The sequence below is a fragment of the Microtus pennsylvanicus genome, chromosome 3 (genome assembly GCF_037038515.1).
Source record: "Microtus pennsylvanicus isolate mMicPen1 chromosome 3, mMicPen1.hap1, whole genome shotgun sequence".
In the NCBI taxonomy this organism is placed as follows: domain Eukaryota; kingdom Metazoa; phylum Chordata; class Mammalia; order Rodentia; family Cricetidae; genus Microtus; species Microtus pennsylvanicus.
The window spans coordinates 100537300-100554974 of NC_134581.1; the positions used below are offsets into that span (position 1 = coordinate 100537300).

General features: G+C 37.0%; 1 pseudogene; it reads left to right on the forward strand.

Moving 5' to 3' along the window:
- The first annotated feature begins 6263 nt into the window (after window positions 1–6263).
- Window positions 6264–6656, forward strand: LOC142847269 (cytochrome c oxidase subunit 5B, mitochondrial-like; annotated as a pseudogene).
- Window positions 6657–17675: the final 11019 nt, after the last annotated feature.

The following is a 17675-nucleotide window of genomic DNA, read 5'->3' on the forward strand; positions in this document are numbered from 1 at the left end:
AAGTTTGGGGTTAATTACACTCCCACAGCACTGTTCATCATTGAAGAAAGTTGGATAGGAAATCAAAAAGAGCAGGAATCTTAGGGTAGGAGCTCATTCCGAGGTCCTCAAGAAGAGCATCTTAGTGGCTTGCATCTCATGGATTGCTTAGCCTGCAATCTTTTAGAATTCAGCACCACCAGCCCAGAGATGGCACCATCTGTAATGTACTGGACCCTCCCCCAGCAATCACTATTACGAAAATGCTCTACATTCAGATAAATGGAGGCCTTTGGTAGAAATGAAGCCAATGTCAGTCAAGAACAGAATGGAGAGGATGAAGTACATAGGGGTGTGGAAGTCGGGTCAGAGCTGACAGCCAGAATGATAAGAAGGTTCCCAAGGACTCATATCAGGTACATGGACAAGAACAACACACAGAGAATGGGTTGCAGGCTGGCAAGAGAATCTGAAGTGGTGGAAAAACACATTAAGAAATGTTTAACATTCTTATCCGTCAGGAAAATACAAATCAAAATGACTCTGAGATACCATCTTATACCACTCAGAATGACTAAGATCAAAAACACCAATGTTAGCTTTGCTTTAGAGGATGTGGAGTAAGAGGAACATATCTCCACTCCTGGTGGGAATGTAGACTTATACAAGCACTCTGGAGAAAAGTATGGCTTTAAAAAAAATGAGGCAAGGTTTTTCTGTAGCTTTGATACCTGTCCTGGAATTAGCTCTTGTAGACCAGGCTGGCCTTGAACTCACAGAGATCTGACTACCTCTGCTTCTGGAGTGCTGGGATTAAAGGCGTGCATCACCACCACCCAGAAATATGGCATTTATTTAGAAAATTGGAATCACCCTACCTCAGGATCCAGCAATACCACTCTTGGGCAAATTCCTAAGAGATTATCAATATATAATTGATATATATTGATATATATATAAGGACATCTGTTCAACTATTTTCATAACAGCATTTTTTTGTAATAGCCGGAAACTGCAAACAACCTAGATGTTGTCCCTCAGTTATCAAAGAATGGATAAAGAAAATGTGACACATGTACACATTGGAGTACTACTCAGAGGTAAAAAACAATGATATCTTGAAATTCGCATGCAAATGGTTGGAACTTGAAAAAAAAACATTCTGAGTGATGTAAGCCAGACCTAAAAAGATGAGCATGATATGTACTCACTCATAAGTGGATACTAGTTGTAAAACAAAGGATAACAATCCTATAGTCCATGACCTTAGAGAAGCTAAGTAACAAGCTGAACCCTAAGAAAAATATGCATAGATACACCTGGAAAGGGGAGTAGACAAGATTGCTTGACAAAACTGGGCGCATGGGGGTGGGGGAGAAAGGAGGTCGAAGGGGAAAAGGAGGGAAGAAAGGAAGGGGGAACGGGAAGGGGAAAAGACCTTGAGAAATGGAATAGTCAAGTTGTAGGAAGGACAAAGATAAGAGAAAGTTAAAAGATATTTTGATTGAGGGAGTCATTATGGGACTAGCAAGAAATCTGTCACTAGAGAAATTCCCAGGAATCCACAAGGATGACCTCAGCTAAAACCCTAAGCAATAGAGGAAAAAGTACCTGAACTGGACTTGCCCTATAGTCAAATTGATGAGTATTTTACATGCCAACATAAAACCTTTATCCAGCAAGATGGAAACAGAGGCAGAGACCCACATCGGAGCACTGGGCTGAGCAGCTAAAGTCCAGTTGAAGAGTGGGAGGAGTGAGAATAGGAGCAAAGAGATCAGAATATGATGGTGACACCCACTGGAACAGTTTCTTAGCTAATGGGAACTCACTAACTCCAGCAGGACAAGGAAGGAACCAGCCTAGGTCCAAACTAGTCCTTCTGAATGTGGGTGACTGTTGAATGGCTGGAAAAGACTGAGGAGCCACTGACTGTGGCACCAGGATTTATCCCTACTGATTGTACTGGATTTTTGGGAACCTATTCTCTTTGGATAGATACCTTGCTCAGCCAAGATATAGAAGGGAGGGCCTTGGACTTTCCCCCAAAGCAATCTGCCTTACCCTCTCTGAGAAATGGATGGGGAGTGGGGGATAAGAGGAGGGGATGAGAAGAGGGGAGGGAGAGGGAATGGAGATTTGCATGTAAAATGAAAAAAGATAGTTTGTTTTCTTTTTAAAACATAAAATAAAAATAAATTAAAATTAAGACATAAACTAAAACAAAATCCTAAGCCTATGCTATGTGAGATTTTATCATGAAGATTCAAATAAAAGAAAATTAAAATTATAACACAAAAGATAAATTTTTTAAATACATAAATTCATGTATATTTTCTGAAGTCAGAACTGAACAAAGAAAATGGTAAAGAATTTTCAGAAAACTTGTATTTTTCAGGTATAGCTCACTGATAACAAACAGTTATTATTTATAATTATATTTTGACACTTACATAAATATGCCTTGTTTTATGGGTCAAACAGAAATCAGATCCTGATGTTATTAAATGTGTAGTGAAGTTTTTGATAACCATTAAGTAATATTTTAATGTATTAGTGTGGTCATATGAGTTAGGTATGCAAGGGCTCAGAAAAGTCATGGGAAGAGATAATAGAAAGAGTGGTTCAATATAATGAAACTTTGGAGTGCTGAATCTTATCCTTGAACTTATTTTATTATTGGACTTTAAGGGTATGCGCTTCTGAAATGAGAATTATAGTGACATAATTGGATCTAATGAAGACATTAGGAAATTTGGCCCATGGACATGCAGAGATTATAATTCAGCTTCCTTCAACACATCTGGCCCAGTCAGAAACAATTACCTAAGGATCCTCCTAGAAAGAACCATACCAGACAATACTCAGTCTCTCTGCATTTTATGATGACATATCTTCCAACTTTGATATCTATGTAAGTTAGGAAGTATAGGCATCCTTTGTTATCAACAGGCCATCTAAAGTCTATTAGTTAAAGTTTAGATAGTAAAATTAAGTCTAATCCACTATTTCTTAATAATTTAAGTTTAAATTTATCTTAATTCTTGTATGTTTATTGTATGCTTCAATCATAATTCTCAAAAATTGAACACATCTCTGATGTTTACAATGATTAACCTCTCATGTTTACAATGATTAATATAGCAATGTTAAATTTCAGTCTATTGTGTTTCATATCCCCAAATACTTTGCTTATTTCTGGTGAGTGTATAGGTATTTGTGTTCCTGAAAGAACAAATACAAAAACAAAGCCCTGTATGAAATGGCAGTATAAAAATACTATACACTGAGAGTTAAAATAGATGATTTTATTCCTTCCTGCTATATGACATTTTACTCCTTTCACTTTTGGAGGAGCCCACCACCCAGCTACCAAATAAATCACACACAAACAAGCTAAGATCTTATTCTTAGCTATAAATGCCTGAACTTAGATTGGCTTGTTTCTGGCCAGCTTGTCTTATCTTAAATTATCCTGTGTACCTTTTGCTTCTTGGCGTTTATCTTTCTCATTTCTGTATATTGTACTTTCCTTCTCACTCCATGGTTGGCTTTGTAGCTGGGTGGCTGTTTTCATCTCATTGTTCTCTTGCTTATCACTCTCTGTTCTCAAACTCTTTGCCTGCTAAGCCCACCTATTCTTGCTTCTGCCTTGCTATTGGCCATTCAATCTTTATTTGGATTATCAGGTGTTTTAGACAGGCACAGAATCACAGCTTCACAGTTAATCAAATGCAGCTTTAAAAAAAAGCAATATACATGATAATAATATTCCCACAAATTATTCATTTCTCATTATGAAATAGCCTCACTGATTTAATTTCAGATAAATTAAATATAATTGATTAAAATTTTTGTGCATTTAACTTATAAAGTATGGGTCAGTTGCATACATATATTGAAAGTGAATATCACAATAAAATTAACAATGTATATGGCAGATTTTTACCATGAAGGTAGTTTTTTTAACCAATAATTTCTCCAGTTATAAAGGGTGTGATGGATTCTGTATTACATTGAGAATATATGAGTCGAATATTATAGCATGTGGTATATACCTTAATCTCTTTGATGCCACCTGAAGATAGCATATACAATTCACAATAAACATCAGCATTAATACATTGACTGTCTTATAAATAAAATGGATAGTGTTAGTTCATTAACATTTATCTAGTACCTGGAAGGTTTATGTTTCCTAAAATCTGCAGAAATATAAATACTTTGTTTGTTTAAAAGTCAATGTATTTTATGCCATCAATTCTTTTGCATTTTCCCTTAAAACTGAAAAGCCACATTTTCCTTTGCCTTATGAAAGAACTCCACAGACCTGAACAGATAATTTGGTGGTAACATTGCATCATTCCTCCTAAAATTTGCTTCCAAATAATGGTGAGTACCATTTCCCTGGGGGAGTCTCATGGGTTTGAACTCTATATAACATTTTCTAATCTTGCTCAGGTCTACACGTAGGAAGGATTTCAATTATTGAACTTAACTTAAAGGTTGTAAGTAGACTGACTCACCAAAAACAGAAAAGCTATAGATTTTGATTTGGGATTCCTCTCTGTGTGCTGTGATTACCATTAATGAATAAAGAAACTGCTCTGGACCTATAGCAAAGCAGATCTTAGGTAGGCAGGGAAAGCTGGACTGAATGCTGGGGGAAAGAATGGCGGAGTCAGAGAGATGCCATGGAGCCATCAGAATCAGACATGCCAAATCTTTGCCAGTAGCCACTGCCATGTGCTGATATACAGATTAATAGAAATGAATTAAATTAATATAAGTTAGCCATTAAGAAGCTAGAGATAATGGACCAAGCACTGTTTTAATTAATACAAATTCAGTGTGATTATTTCAGGACTGAGCAGCCAGGAACAATGAAGCAGCCTCCTCCAACAAGATTTTGTCCAGTAAAGATTATTAAAATTATAAAAGTAAATTTGAGATCTTAGTTATAATCCAATAATATTAATTTGTGTGCTTCAGATACATGAATAGACATGGGCTTTAAAAAGTCAATTGGGCATTTATAACAACTCTTCATTCATTAATTCAGTCACAAATATTGCATTGGCTTATGTGATGTGCACATTGGTCCCTCAAATATTGAATCCCTTTATATATAGTTTGAGTAACATAAACACGAAGGTAGACTTGAACAAACACATCAGTAAGGCAATGTGTATTCTCTGATGTTTCAGTTGCTGTGGGTTTTGTTTTTAGGGACAAGACAAGTTGGAAGGAATGGTAAGCAACCGACTGTTTGAGTTATTCTTTGTATCATGTTAATAAAGTCTTTTGTTACCTTCTCCCCCTGTTTACATTGATATAAAAGCTATGGAAAAATAAATGTGGGTGAATTTCAGTAATTACTGGAATGCCTTCCTGACATTATTCTATGGTTTTTCTTCTGTTATTTTTCATGTGTCTTCATAATCTGGCAAGAGATATTTTTGTCAAGGTCCGTCTTCAACATATGGCAGCCAATGTGGGGCAGTCCAGTGAATGCCAAAATGCACAAAAGTGTGGCCAGATGTACAAGAGAGTACATAAAACCACAAAAATGCACCACAGTTGGAGAGGTGAGTAATAAGTGCTCAAAAATAAATGGTAAATAATATTAAAAATGTCAGAAAAAAATTCAAAAATAAAACTAAAAATAATTGTAAATATGGGACAAAATAGTATAGTTGCTTAAATATATTTCTGAAAAGTTTCTATACCCAAATAAACCTCTCTGCCGACACAATAATAATTGAGTCAGACCAACTCAAATTGAATTAGAGAAACCTAAGCTTTAATAGATATCAGTGCTCCTGGGTCAATATCTTTCCCCCAAGAGAGAAGTCAAGGAAGGAAAACTGGAAAACCACGTGTTTGTTCTCTGGAGTACAACTTAAATATCCTGTGGGAGTGGTCTTGAGCACCTCTGGGTGCCATTTATTATTGTTTCTCTCAGGGTCAGTGCTATTCACGTAGACGTCTTCTGTTCCAAAGCACTTAAGTGTACTTTCAACTTTTTCTTCAATGATGTTCAGTGTGGTTGGTTTTATGTTGAGGTATTTGATTTATTTGGATGTAAGTTTTGTGCATGGTGATACATATGAATATATTTTTATTCTTCTGCATGTTATGCCAGCACTATTTGTTAAATATGCTTTCCTTTTTCCATTTTCTTGTCAGCTAAGCAGACTTACAACTTGGATTATAAAGACAGCTTACAAACTTTGAATAAAATATACATTGCCTAAAACCTTATTTAACATATATTACAGGAGATGGCTTCAAGGTTGCTTTGCAGAGTGGGTGCTCTGGCGGTTCAGTCCCTGAGGGCCCCTGGGTCCCCTGGTGCAGTTGCAATGTGCTCCATGACGTCTTGGGGTGTGCGTTCCTACTGATGAGGAGCAGGCTATAGGGCTGGAGAGAGAGATCATGATAGCCACAGAGAAGGGACTAGCTCCATACAATATTCTACCTCCAAAGCTAGATTTGGGCATTAAGGAAGATTCTAATTTAGTTCCATCCACCATCAACAAATGAATAGTGGGCTGCATCTTTGTGAAGAGGACAACTGTACCATCATCCAGTTTTGGCTGCACAAAGGTAAGACTCAGCAATGCCCAAGCTGTGGAACCTATTATAAGCTGGTGCCCCACCAACTGGCCCACTGAGCCCTGCATTAACTTTTTAGACTGTGATGAAAAACTTTTCTCCAATAAAAACTAGCCATTGTATTGGATCCTCCCCACAAAAAAAAAAAAAAAAATGTCCTACAGGAGATCTTGAACCACTACTAAAATTCTTTTTTTTTTAAATTATTTTATTAAAAATTTCCGCCTCCTCCTCACCTCCCATTTCCCTCCCCTCCCTCCCTTCCCCTCCCCCTACCTCTCCAATTCAAACAGCAGTCAAGGTTCCCTGCCCTGTGGGAAATCCAAGGACCTCCCCCCTCCATCCAGGTCTAGGAAGGTGAGCATCCAAACAGGCTAGGCTCCCACAAAGCCAGTACATGCAGTAGGATCAAAAACCAGTGCCATTGTCCTTGCCTTCTCAGCAGCTCTCATTGACCGCCATGTTCAGAGAGTCCGTTTTTATCCCATGCTTTTTCAGTCCCAGTCCAGCTGGCTTTGGTGAGCTCCCATTAGATCAGCCCCACCGTCTCAGTGGGTGGATGCACCCCTCGTGGTCCTGACTTCCTTGCTCATGTTCTCCCTCCTTCTGCTCCTCATTTGGACCTTGGGAGCTCAGCCCGATGCTCCAATGTAGGTCTCTGTCACTATCTCCATCCATCACCAGATGAAGGTTCTATGGTGATATGCAAGATATTCATCAATATGGCTATAGGATAGGGCCATTTCAGGCTCCCTCTCCTCAGCTGCCCAAGGAACTAGCTGGGGACATCACCCTGGACCCGAGTGAACCCCTCTAGAGTCAAGTCTCTTGCCAACCCTAAAATGTCTCCCTTAATTAAGATATATACTTCCCTGCTCCCATATCCACCCTTACTTTATCACAACCATCCCATTCCCCCAAGCTCTCCCCATCCTCCCCTTCTCACTTTTCTCTCCCATCTCCCCTTTCCCCCATCCCACCTGACCCGAATTCTCAACAGAAGAAGTTCAAATGGCCAAAAGACACTTAAGGTCATGCTCAATCTCCTTAGCAATCAGGGAAATGCAAATCAAAACAATTTTGAGATATCATCTTACACCTGTTAGAATGGCTAAAATAAAAAACTCCAATGATAGCCTTTGCTGGAGAGGTTGTGGAGTAAGGGGTACACTCATCCATTGCTGGTGGGAATGCAAACTTGTGCAACCACTTTGGAAATCAGTGTTGCGGTTTCTCAGGAAATTCGGGATCAACCTACCCCAGGACCCAGCAATACCACTCTTGGGAATATACCCAAGAGGCGCTCTATGATACTACAAATGCATTTGTTCAACTATGTTCATAGAGGCATTATTTGCAATAGCTAGAAGCTGGAAACAATGTAGATGCCCTTCAATGGAAAAATGGATGAAGAAAGTATGGAATATATACATATTAGAGGACTACTCAGGGGTAAAAAACAATGACTTCTTGAATTTTGCATGCAAATGGATGGAAATAGAAAACACTATCTTGAGTGAGGTAGCCCAGACCCAAAAAGAAGAACATGGGATGTACTCATTCATAATTGGTTTCTAGCCATAAATAAAGGACATTGAGCCTATAATTTGTGATCCTAGAGAAGCTAAATAAGAAGGTGAACCCAAAGAAAAACATATAGTTATCGTCCTGGACATTGGAAGTAGACAAAATTGCAGGGCAAAAACTAAGTAAAATTCTTAAAGGAAGAAGTGATCTAAATTTCAGTATGCAGCTTACAGTAGCTACCAGATGGGCACTCACCCAGGTAGAGTATGCTATACAGAAATAGCAAGTACATTACATTAACTATAATCAGCACTAACAATCATATAAATCACCTACAAAATTTACTCCTAAGGCAGTTGTATGGAAACATGGCCCGCTTGTACCTTCCGATTCACTAGTTAAGGTATTAAATCCTTATTTTAAAGCAGTAACTTGCTTAGCACAAAAATAGGATAAATTCTATAGGATATTTCGACAGGGAATTGGCTATGATCAATGTTCCCTATATTAAGCAACAGATTAATTGGTTATTTCAAAATAGTGATTCTTGGGCAATTGTGTTTGTTCAATTTAAAGGCGAGGTTAATAATCTTTTCCCAGCTGACCTGTTGCTGTAATTAACACAACTGTATTCCTTTACTTTTCCTAAAGTTGTAGCAAAAGATCTTGAAAAACCAAAAAAAAAGTATATTATGCTAAATTTTACAGATGGTTCGTCCAATGGAAGAGCTGCATATGTTGTTGAGGGTAAAAAGGAATTGTGGAGCATGCCCTTGTCTTCGTGAAAACAACTTAAAAGAATAAAAACAAGAAAATTAAAAATCACCATATAATGCCATAAGTTATGAACCTTTTATTGATGTATGTGAACAATCTGCTGCAGAAAGATTTTGGCATGATGATACCAAGGTGACTTTTTCTAAGGCAAGGTAAAAAGACCCTTGTGTTAGATTATGGAAAGGAACTGACCTTGTATAACTTGGGGTCGAGGGTATGTTTGTACTTTTTTCACAGGAAGAAAAAATAAAGCTAGATGAGATGACTGCAAATACAGCAGAGAAGTACCAGCCCTGATAATATTATAGCTACTGATGACTCCATAGGAAAAGTGGAAAGAGGTTCCTAAACCTATGATCCTGATTTCCTTATGCCTACATGCTGCAGGCCAAGGAAAGGGGTACCTGAACTACAGGACTGAGGTTAGGAAGCTCATGGCTTAACTGTGGGTTACTAGACTGCATCTGGACACTCGGGACCCACACTGCCACTGAGGTTGCTGCCACTGCCACAATCCTGACAACAGCTTGTTACAATCTGACAAGAGAAAGAAGATCGTTGTGGTGACTGGTGACTTCTAGCTCCTTGATGGAACTGATGCACAAACTTCAGACCTATTGAGACCTGTTTACCTTGGAGCCAAACCAGAAATACATCTACACATTTTGCAATTTTACTCTTTGGGACTCAGAACACATTTTGACAACACGGTATTCAATCTGTTGTTGAAATATTGGACCTGAGAACTGAGACCTAAACTTTTCTCTCAGGGAAAATGGCATTGTTACAAGGAGTGACAGAATTCCCTCCTCAAATATGGGGAGGGTATCCTAAAAGATTTTAGCTGCTGCTCAGAGACTGGGACAATTAATTAAAAGCACCAATGCGGTTGGACTATAACCTATCACAGTAACCTTTTCTTGTCTTTTTATTAAAATGGATTTAAGAGAATTGTAATGTGGCAAATTGTATGTTTATTGTTAATTTCTACTCTAGAATTGTGTTATTATCAGGTTAAATGTAACAGCTTTAATTCATCATAAGATGTTAAGAAAAATTTGTCATTTTCTATGAGTGCTTGGGTTTGATATAATTGATAAAAAATTTAGATTTCGATACAGCAAAAATAGTTAAGAAACAATCTAGAACAAATAAAAAATGCATTCCCAACCCTGGTGATCCTTTTTTCTTTTAATGAGGAGACTAGTCATTAGGAGCCTGTTTATTCACAAAACATTATCTAATTGCAGATAAAGTCTCTTGACAAAAACTTGGCTCAGAGACACAGAACCCAGAGGTAATTTCTCCCTTAACCCTTTGCTTACAGAGGTTGGAAGTCATAGATAGGTTTGATAGTTTTTCCTGCCAGGCCCCTAAGACATGGAAATTTATAATTAGAATACACATACCAAAGATGGGTAAGTCTGGGAAACAGAAAATTGTTCACTTAAGGCAGATATAGTGGCGTAAAATGAATGCAGACAGATTGTAAAAAATATATATAGCTTTAATGTAGAAATAGACTTACAGTACCACGGTTCCACAGAGAACAGGAAGCAGAAGGGGCAGCTGGGCACATGCCTGGCAGATTTATAGGTAAACATTAGCCTGAGGCGAACATGCCCCCAATGGGCTGGACTTGGACTTATCCCTACAGGCAGACAAGATCATCTGTCCTGTTGCAGAAACCTAGGCCTTATTAAAATTAATAAAAAGGGAATAAGCCAAGTCATTCTGTATTATATTGGGATCATTAAATCATTCTTTAACTATGCAAAGCCTAAGTGGCATTTGTTTAACTACTTGTCACCATTATACAAAGTAATCTGATAACTCCCCTATATGTTTGATTCCTCTAGAGAACCCTGACTGTAACATCTAATCTTGGTTGACAAATTGTTTATATCTAGAATCACCTACAACCTACACAACTGAGAATACCTGTGACATATTTTCTTGATTTGATGATTTGAGGTTGAAAGACACCAAATCTTCTTGCAGCATGCCACATGAAAGGATATGGGAAAATAAAGCTTTTGCTTTTTATCTGCTTGTGTTCACTCTTCCTGGCATGTTCATCCATCTTTTTGAGAGGCCAACCCTTTGCTGGTACAAGAACTTTTTATTTTGGGTTCGAACGTAGGCTGAAGAGTATCAGTTCTTTAGCATCTCTTCTGAGTGCCAATTTCAGATTGTGCCTGCTGAAACATTCGGTCTTGTTGACTGAACATCTAAGTATCCTTGACTTTTCTAGTGCGGAGTTGTCTTTATTGGACTACTCTGAACCATGGCATGTAAGCCACTCAAATAAATTCCTTGTACACACATACACACACACACACACACACACACACACACACACACACACGTGTCCATTTTATCTCCTTAAGTAGGCATGATTAATATGAGAGTGAGGGGAACAATGTATACGTATGGTGTTTATGGAAAGGGAATCACCAAGTTAATTCTATATTGCTTTAGTTGTCTTTAATTATGTGAACTCTCCAGTTTATAATGATAATAAAATTAATAATGTAATGAGGATCTTTGAATTCTGAGGCTCCTAGAGATATGGAACTATAACATCAGCATGCAATCTATAGAACGGCACTGCACCAAAGAAGAAATATTTGCTACTCAGCCAATTGATGATCCTTTTTGACTAGCTCACAATTATCACATTATTTATCTGTATTTATTTATCACTAAATCTTCCATATTCATTTCCCAAAAGAGATGATCTTCTCACTACTCATGAATCCAAAACAGGAACACAAAATTTTTTTATTAAAACTTAAAAGTACACAAAGGATGATTAGGAACATTTTAATTTGGGGGAATCTTTAAGCGGATGTTGGCAGAACCTCAATGGGGTTAATAAAGGATCTTCTAAGCACAAGTAAAGAATAAGACTATGATACATCTGTTACAGTTAGAAATGATTAAAGATGAATTTGAATTTATTGTGTAAAATGTAGATAACAAATCAGAGTTGAGTAAACATTAATGGAATTTAATAAGAGACAACCCCAAAGGTTTGTATTTTTATAATTTATTTGTATTTATAGTTTTATATGTGTATTCACACATACAAAGAATATTGATAGTCACATATAACAGATTAGGCCCTTTAAACGAAGTAAAAATGGGGACAGTGTTTATATTTTATGTGGAAACAAGATTTATTAAAAAAATTGTCATGTGGTATACACATGAAATGGAGGTGCTGAAACACAGGTAAAGATTGTAAACTGCCTAATGATGTCCAGTCTCTGAGTCAGAAAATGATCATCATGAATCATTTTCTTCATTTGTGATTTTTGAGGGAAAAGTCTCTTGAAATAAGCATGATAGCAAAACTGCTCTTTCAACAGGAACTCCCAGGAATGTGAATTGTTACAAGGTAGGTTTGTGACACCCTTTATCCATACGTGGGCATGTTCAGGAATCATCATCAAGAGACATTCAACAACATTACCTTTAGAAGCAACTAACCCAAATTTCCTTTAATGTACTGGAGAGTTTAAGTATAATTCTTGCATCTTACTTAGAAAGACACTCCGCCTGACTTTTTGAGTCCATTCCCTATGGTGGGATACCTTGCTCAGCCTTCATACAGGGGAAGTTGTTCATGTCTCAACTTGTTGAGATGCCAGACTTTGTTGCTTCCCCAAGGAAGGTGTTACACCTCTGAGGAATGAATGAGGGTTAGGAAAGGGTGGGATGGAATGGGGAAGGGCGAAGTGGGGTTGGTATATAAAATAAAAACTAAAGTTCTTTAAATAAAATGAAAGGCTGAGTGGAGGTGGCACACACCTTTAATCCCAGCACTTGGGGGGCAGAGGCAGGCAGATCTCTGTGAGTTCAAGGCCAGCCTGGTCTACAAGAGCTAGTTCCAGGACAGGCTCCAAAGCTACAGAGAAACCTTGTCTCAAAAAGAAGAAGAAGAAGAAGAAGAAGAAGAAGAAGAAGAAGAAGAAGAAGAAGAAGAAGAAGAAGAAGAAGAAGAAGAAGAAGAAGAAGAAAGAAGTCCATTTAGTCACTGAATGTCATCATATATATACACTAACTATATATAAATATATATGATTTATTATTTAATATATATATATAAATAAACAGTGAAATGTATGATATTTCCCTATTTTTCTCCATGAACATTGCTCATACAAATAAGTTTTTGGAACTGAGTATTGTGGGGTGTGCCTTTAATTCAAGCATTCAGGAGGCAGAGGCTGTGTGTTTGAGGCTACTGTTGTCTGTAAAGTGAGTTCTAGGACAACCAGAGCTACACAGAGAAGTCCTGTTTCCAAAAGAAACAAAATATAAAAAGTCCAATGAAACAAACAAACATTAATATTGAAATCATTGAAGAATTAAGCTATCAAAAGATAAAAAGTTTTCCTTTGCTCAAGGAATAATAGGATTAACATAATAGATATGGACCCCTAACCAAAAGCAACCTCCAGATTCAATGCAATACACACCAAAATGGCAACACAATTCTTCAAAGATCTTGAAAGGACAATTCTCATCTTCATATGGAAAAACAGAAAGATCGCCGATAGCTAAAATAATCATGAACAATAAAAGAACTGCTGGAATTTCACCACACCAGATTATAAGTTGTTCTTCAGAGCTACAGTAACATAAACCACTTGGTATTGGCATAAAAACAGACAAGAATATCAATGGATTTTAATTTAATTCCAAGACATAAATCCATAAATGTACGGATACTGACTTTTGATAAAGAAGCCAGAAATAAGCTCTGTAAAAAGGATCTTCAAAAGATGCTTCTTGTAAAATCAGATGTTTGCATGTAGAGTAATGCAAATAGATGCAGAATTATCATCACCTTGCACAAAACTCAAATCCAGATTAAAGATCTCAACATAGACCAGATACAGTGAACCTAATCAAAAAGAAAGTAAGAAATAGCCTTGATTTACTAGAATAGGTGACATCTTTCTGAACATTGCACAGACAGTGCAGGAACTAAAATCACCACTTAGTAAATGGTACCTCATGAAACTGAAAAGTTTTGTAAACCAAAGGAAACAGTCGTTCAATGTGGCAGCCTACCTAATAGAACAAAGTTTTTTTATCACCTCCATATCTGATAAGTAAAGAACTAATATCCAAAATATATAATGAACTCAAAAAATAGATACAAAATAAATAATCCAATTAAAATGAAATACAGGTCTAAAGAGAGAATTGCAAATATAAAAAACTCAAATGACTGAAAAATGTGAAAAATGTTCAACATCCTTATTCATTAGGAAAATTTAAGTCAGAACAACTTTGTTGTTTTATCTTACACCTGTCAGAATAACAAATACCAATAACAGAATTGACAGCACTTGCTGGCAAGGAGGTCAAATAAATAAAATTTCACAGGGTTCCATAAGTTCTCAGAGGAAAGATTTAATGAAAGCTTTATATTGAGTACTCTGTTTTCCAAGGTTTCTCCCTCTCTTTATAATAATTGGCTGTTGGTCTGCATATTTCCATCTGCTCCAGTAGGAACCTTCTCTGATGATTCTTGAACAAGGCACTGATTCAAGAGTAGAACAGAATATGATTAGGAGTCATTTTCTCAATACTTTTTTTTAAGACTAGTAGTTTTCTTTCATTTTAATCTAGGTCTCTAGATTATTTAGTCTCTGTAACTAGTTCACCCGTATAGTGTTGCTTATGGCTCCCATCTTGAGGTGCAGGCCTTAAGTCAAATCAGACATTAGTTGGTTATTAGCACAAGCTTTACATCACCATTATTTTGCAGGCAGTACATCATTATAGATCAAATATTGTGTGGATGCATTTGTGCATACGTTTCTCTTTTGTTAGCCTGCAGTGTACCTTCCCATACCAAAGGCACTAGAATGTGGGAGTTCCGGTTCTGTGTACGAACCATCTCACCCTCTCTGTGCTCAATGTCTTGTGCAATGACTTGTGATGGGGCCCTCTTCTCAGTTGTGAGGAACAATGTAATGTTCTTGGCTTGTTTAGGGAATTTCATAGGATCCTTTTGGCTAACAATTCAATTGATTGTAACCAAGTCATAGTACTGACAACTTTATTTTGTGACTATGTCTACTCCATGATTTAGAAAATTCATCAGTATCACCTTCATATATATTTTTTAGAAGCTTCCACTTCACTGGGTTTCCAAACAACCTTTCAAATGCCCAATTCTAGCTGTCGTCTCTTCTTCCATTCTCTCCCTAAACCCCATTGCCACTACCCATGTGGTCCTCTCTTGGCAACTCTCCCCACCCCAGTTTACATATAAAAATCTATTTTATTTCTCCCTCCCAGGAAGATTCATGTGTATCACCTGTCCCTTCCTCTACATCTGACTTCTCTAAGTCTATGGATTGAAGCTTGGCTATCATTTACTTAAAGGCTAATATCAACATATAACTGTTTATTATATTCATCTTTTTTTGTCTGAGCATCTTAATCAAGAAGATTTTTATAGTTTCTTCTACTTGCCTGCAAATTTCATGATATCATTTTTTCAGCAGCTGTGTAATATTCCTTTGTGTAAAAGTACCATATTTTTTAAATTCATTCATCTGTGGATGAACATCCAGGTTTGTTTCTAATTTTTGCCTGTTATAAAAAAATCTGTAAGTCTCCTCGTTAGTATAGTGGTGAGTATCCCCGCCTGTCACGTGGGAGACCGGGGCTCAATTCCCCGACGGGGAGCCAAAAAAAAAATCTGTAAGTCAATATACATGGGCTTTGATATCATACATGTTTTTTAAAAAAAACAAATTGTGTTTCGATAGACTCCTTAGACATCATTATCTACAAATCTGTCTTATACCTGATTTCTTTGTTATGGAAGCAATCTTCTCCAGTATCCTTTCTTCTTGATATGTGGCCATGTGCCCTTTTGTCCACCTCACATATTTCTCATCACCTGTACTCTCTCTTTGTCTACTTTCCACATTGTTTGGGCTATATTTACATGGCCACAGATACATTAATATATACTGAACACACATGTATATCCATATTTGATGGAGGAGGGTTATCTGTCTATGGGTTACTTTCATTGGTTAATAAAGAAACTGCCTTGGCCTTTTGATAGGACAGAAAATTAGATAGGCAGAGTAGACAGAACAGAATGCTGGGAGAAAGAAGCAGAGTCAAGCAGATGCTTTAGCTTCCCTCTCCAAGATGGATGCAGGTTAAGATCCTTCCTGGTAAGCCACCACCTTGTTGTGCTACACAGATTATTAGAAATGGGTTAATCAAGATGTGAGAATTAGCCAGTAAGAGGCTAGAGCTAATGGGCCAAGCAGTGTTTAAAAGAATACAGTTGCCGTGTAATTATTTGGGGTAAAGCTAGCTGGTGGCTGGAAGGAGGGAAGTGGCCCACAGCTCCTTACAACACATATTTTAGAGGAGAGGATCTGCATATGATGAAGAACACATGGTTTTGTCTTTCTGAGTTTAGATCATCTCACTTAATACTGTCCTTTCTTTGTCTGCTCATTTTCCTAGAAATAATTCCATGTTTCTTTACTACTGAGAAAAATCCTTTTTTGATTTTTTTTTTTGTTGTTGTTTCTCGAGCCTGGATTTCTCTGTGTAACCACTGTGGCTGTCCAAGAATTAGCTTTTGTATACTAGGCTGGCCTCAAACCCACAAAGATTCACCTTCCTCTGCCTCACAAGAGCTGAAATTAACAGGGTACCATCACAAGCTGAATATATAATTCAATGGATAATGAAGTTGTGATATATATATATATATATATATATATATATATATATATATATATATATAATCCATTGGTCTGTTAATGGGCATCTATGTTCTTCCTTCTTTTTTACTAAGGTAAATAGATGTGTAACTTTCTTTCTGGTACTGTATGAAGAAATTTGTGTACATGATGAAGTATGTATAATTGACTCATATGGTAGTCATGTCTTTTAATGGTTTGAGAAGTCTCTATTTTGGTGTCCATAATAGGTATGCTTGCTCTTGCTGACACTAGCTGCAAATAAGAATTCCTCTTTTCTATTATGCTCACAAATATTTTATATATTCACTTATTTATTTTATTGTTGTTTTATTTATTGTAGCATTATTAATAAAAATTCAGAGACAGATATTAGGGTTCAACCTGAAGATCAAAAAGCAAAACAGCCAGCCACTGTCTCTCTTCAACCTCAGTCTGAAATTGTGATTCTGCCTTCAGGAATCCTAAGACAGATATTGACAGAAACTTCTCTCTAACGTTTGTGGCGGGCTTTCTCTCTGTGACAACCCTGAATGTCCTGGGATTTGCTTCATACACCAGGCTGGCCTTGAACTCAGAGAGACCTGCCTGCCTCAGACTCTTGAATGCTAGGATTAAAGGCATGAACCACAACACCCAGATCACAAATATTTATTTCTTATTTCTTGATACTAGCTTGCTATTCCAAAATTAGTGAGATGAGTTTCAAAGAAACAAACTTTAAGTCAACATTCTTATTCTCTTTGCCTGTAGAAGGGAGAACCATATCTTCTCAGAAGTTTTATTTAGTTTTTTTTTCATTTTAGAAAATTTCAGACATATTTATAATATAATGATATCCATAATTTTCTACCATTTGTCCTCCTAACTTTCTATCATTTTTACATAATTATACATGAAGCAACAGATGTTATGAGTTCAGAGTTTTAACAGCATGGCATATCCATAAGATAGCATTGTGTAGGACTCTTTCTTGCCATTACATATCTTTGAACTGCTCGTCTGATATGT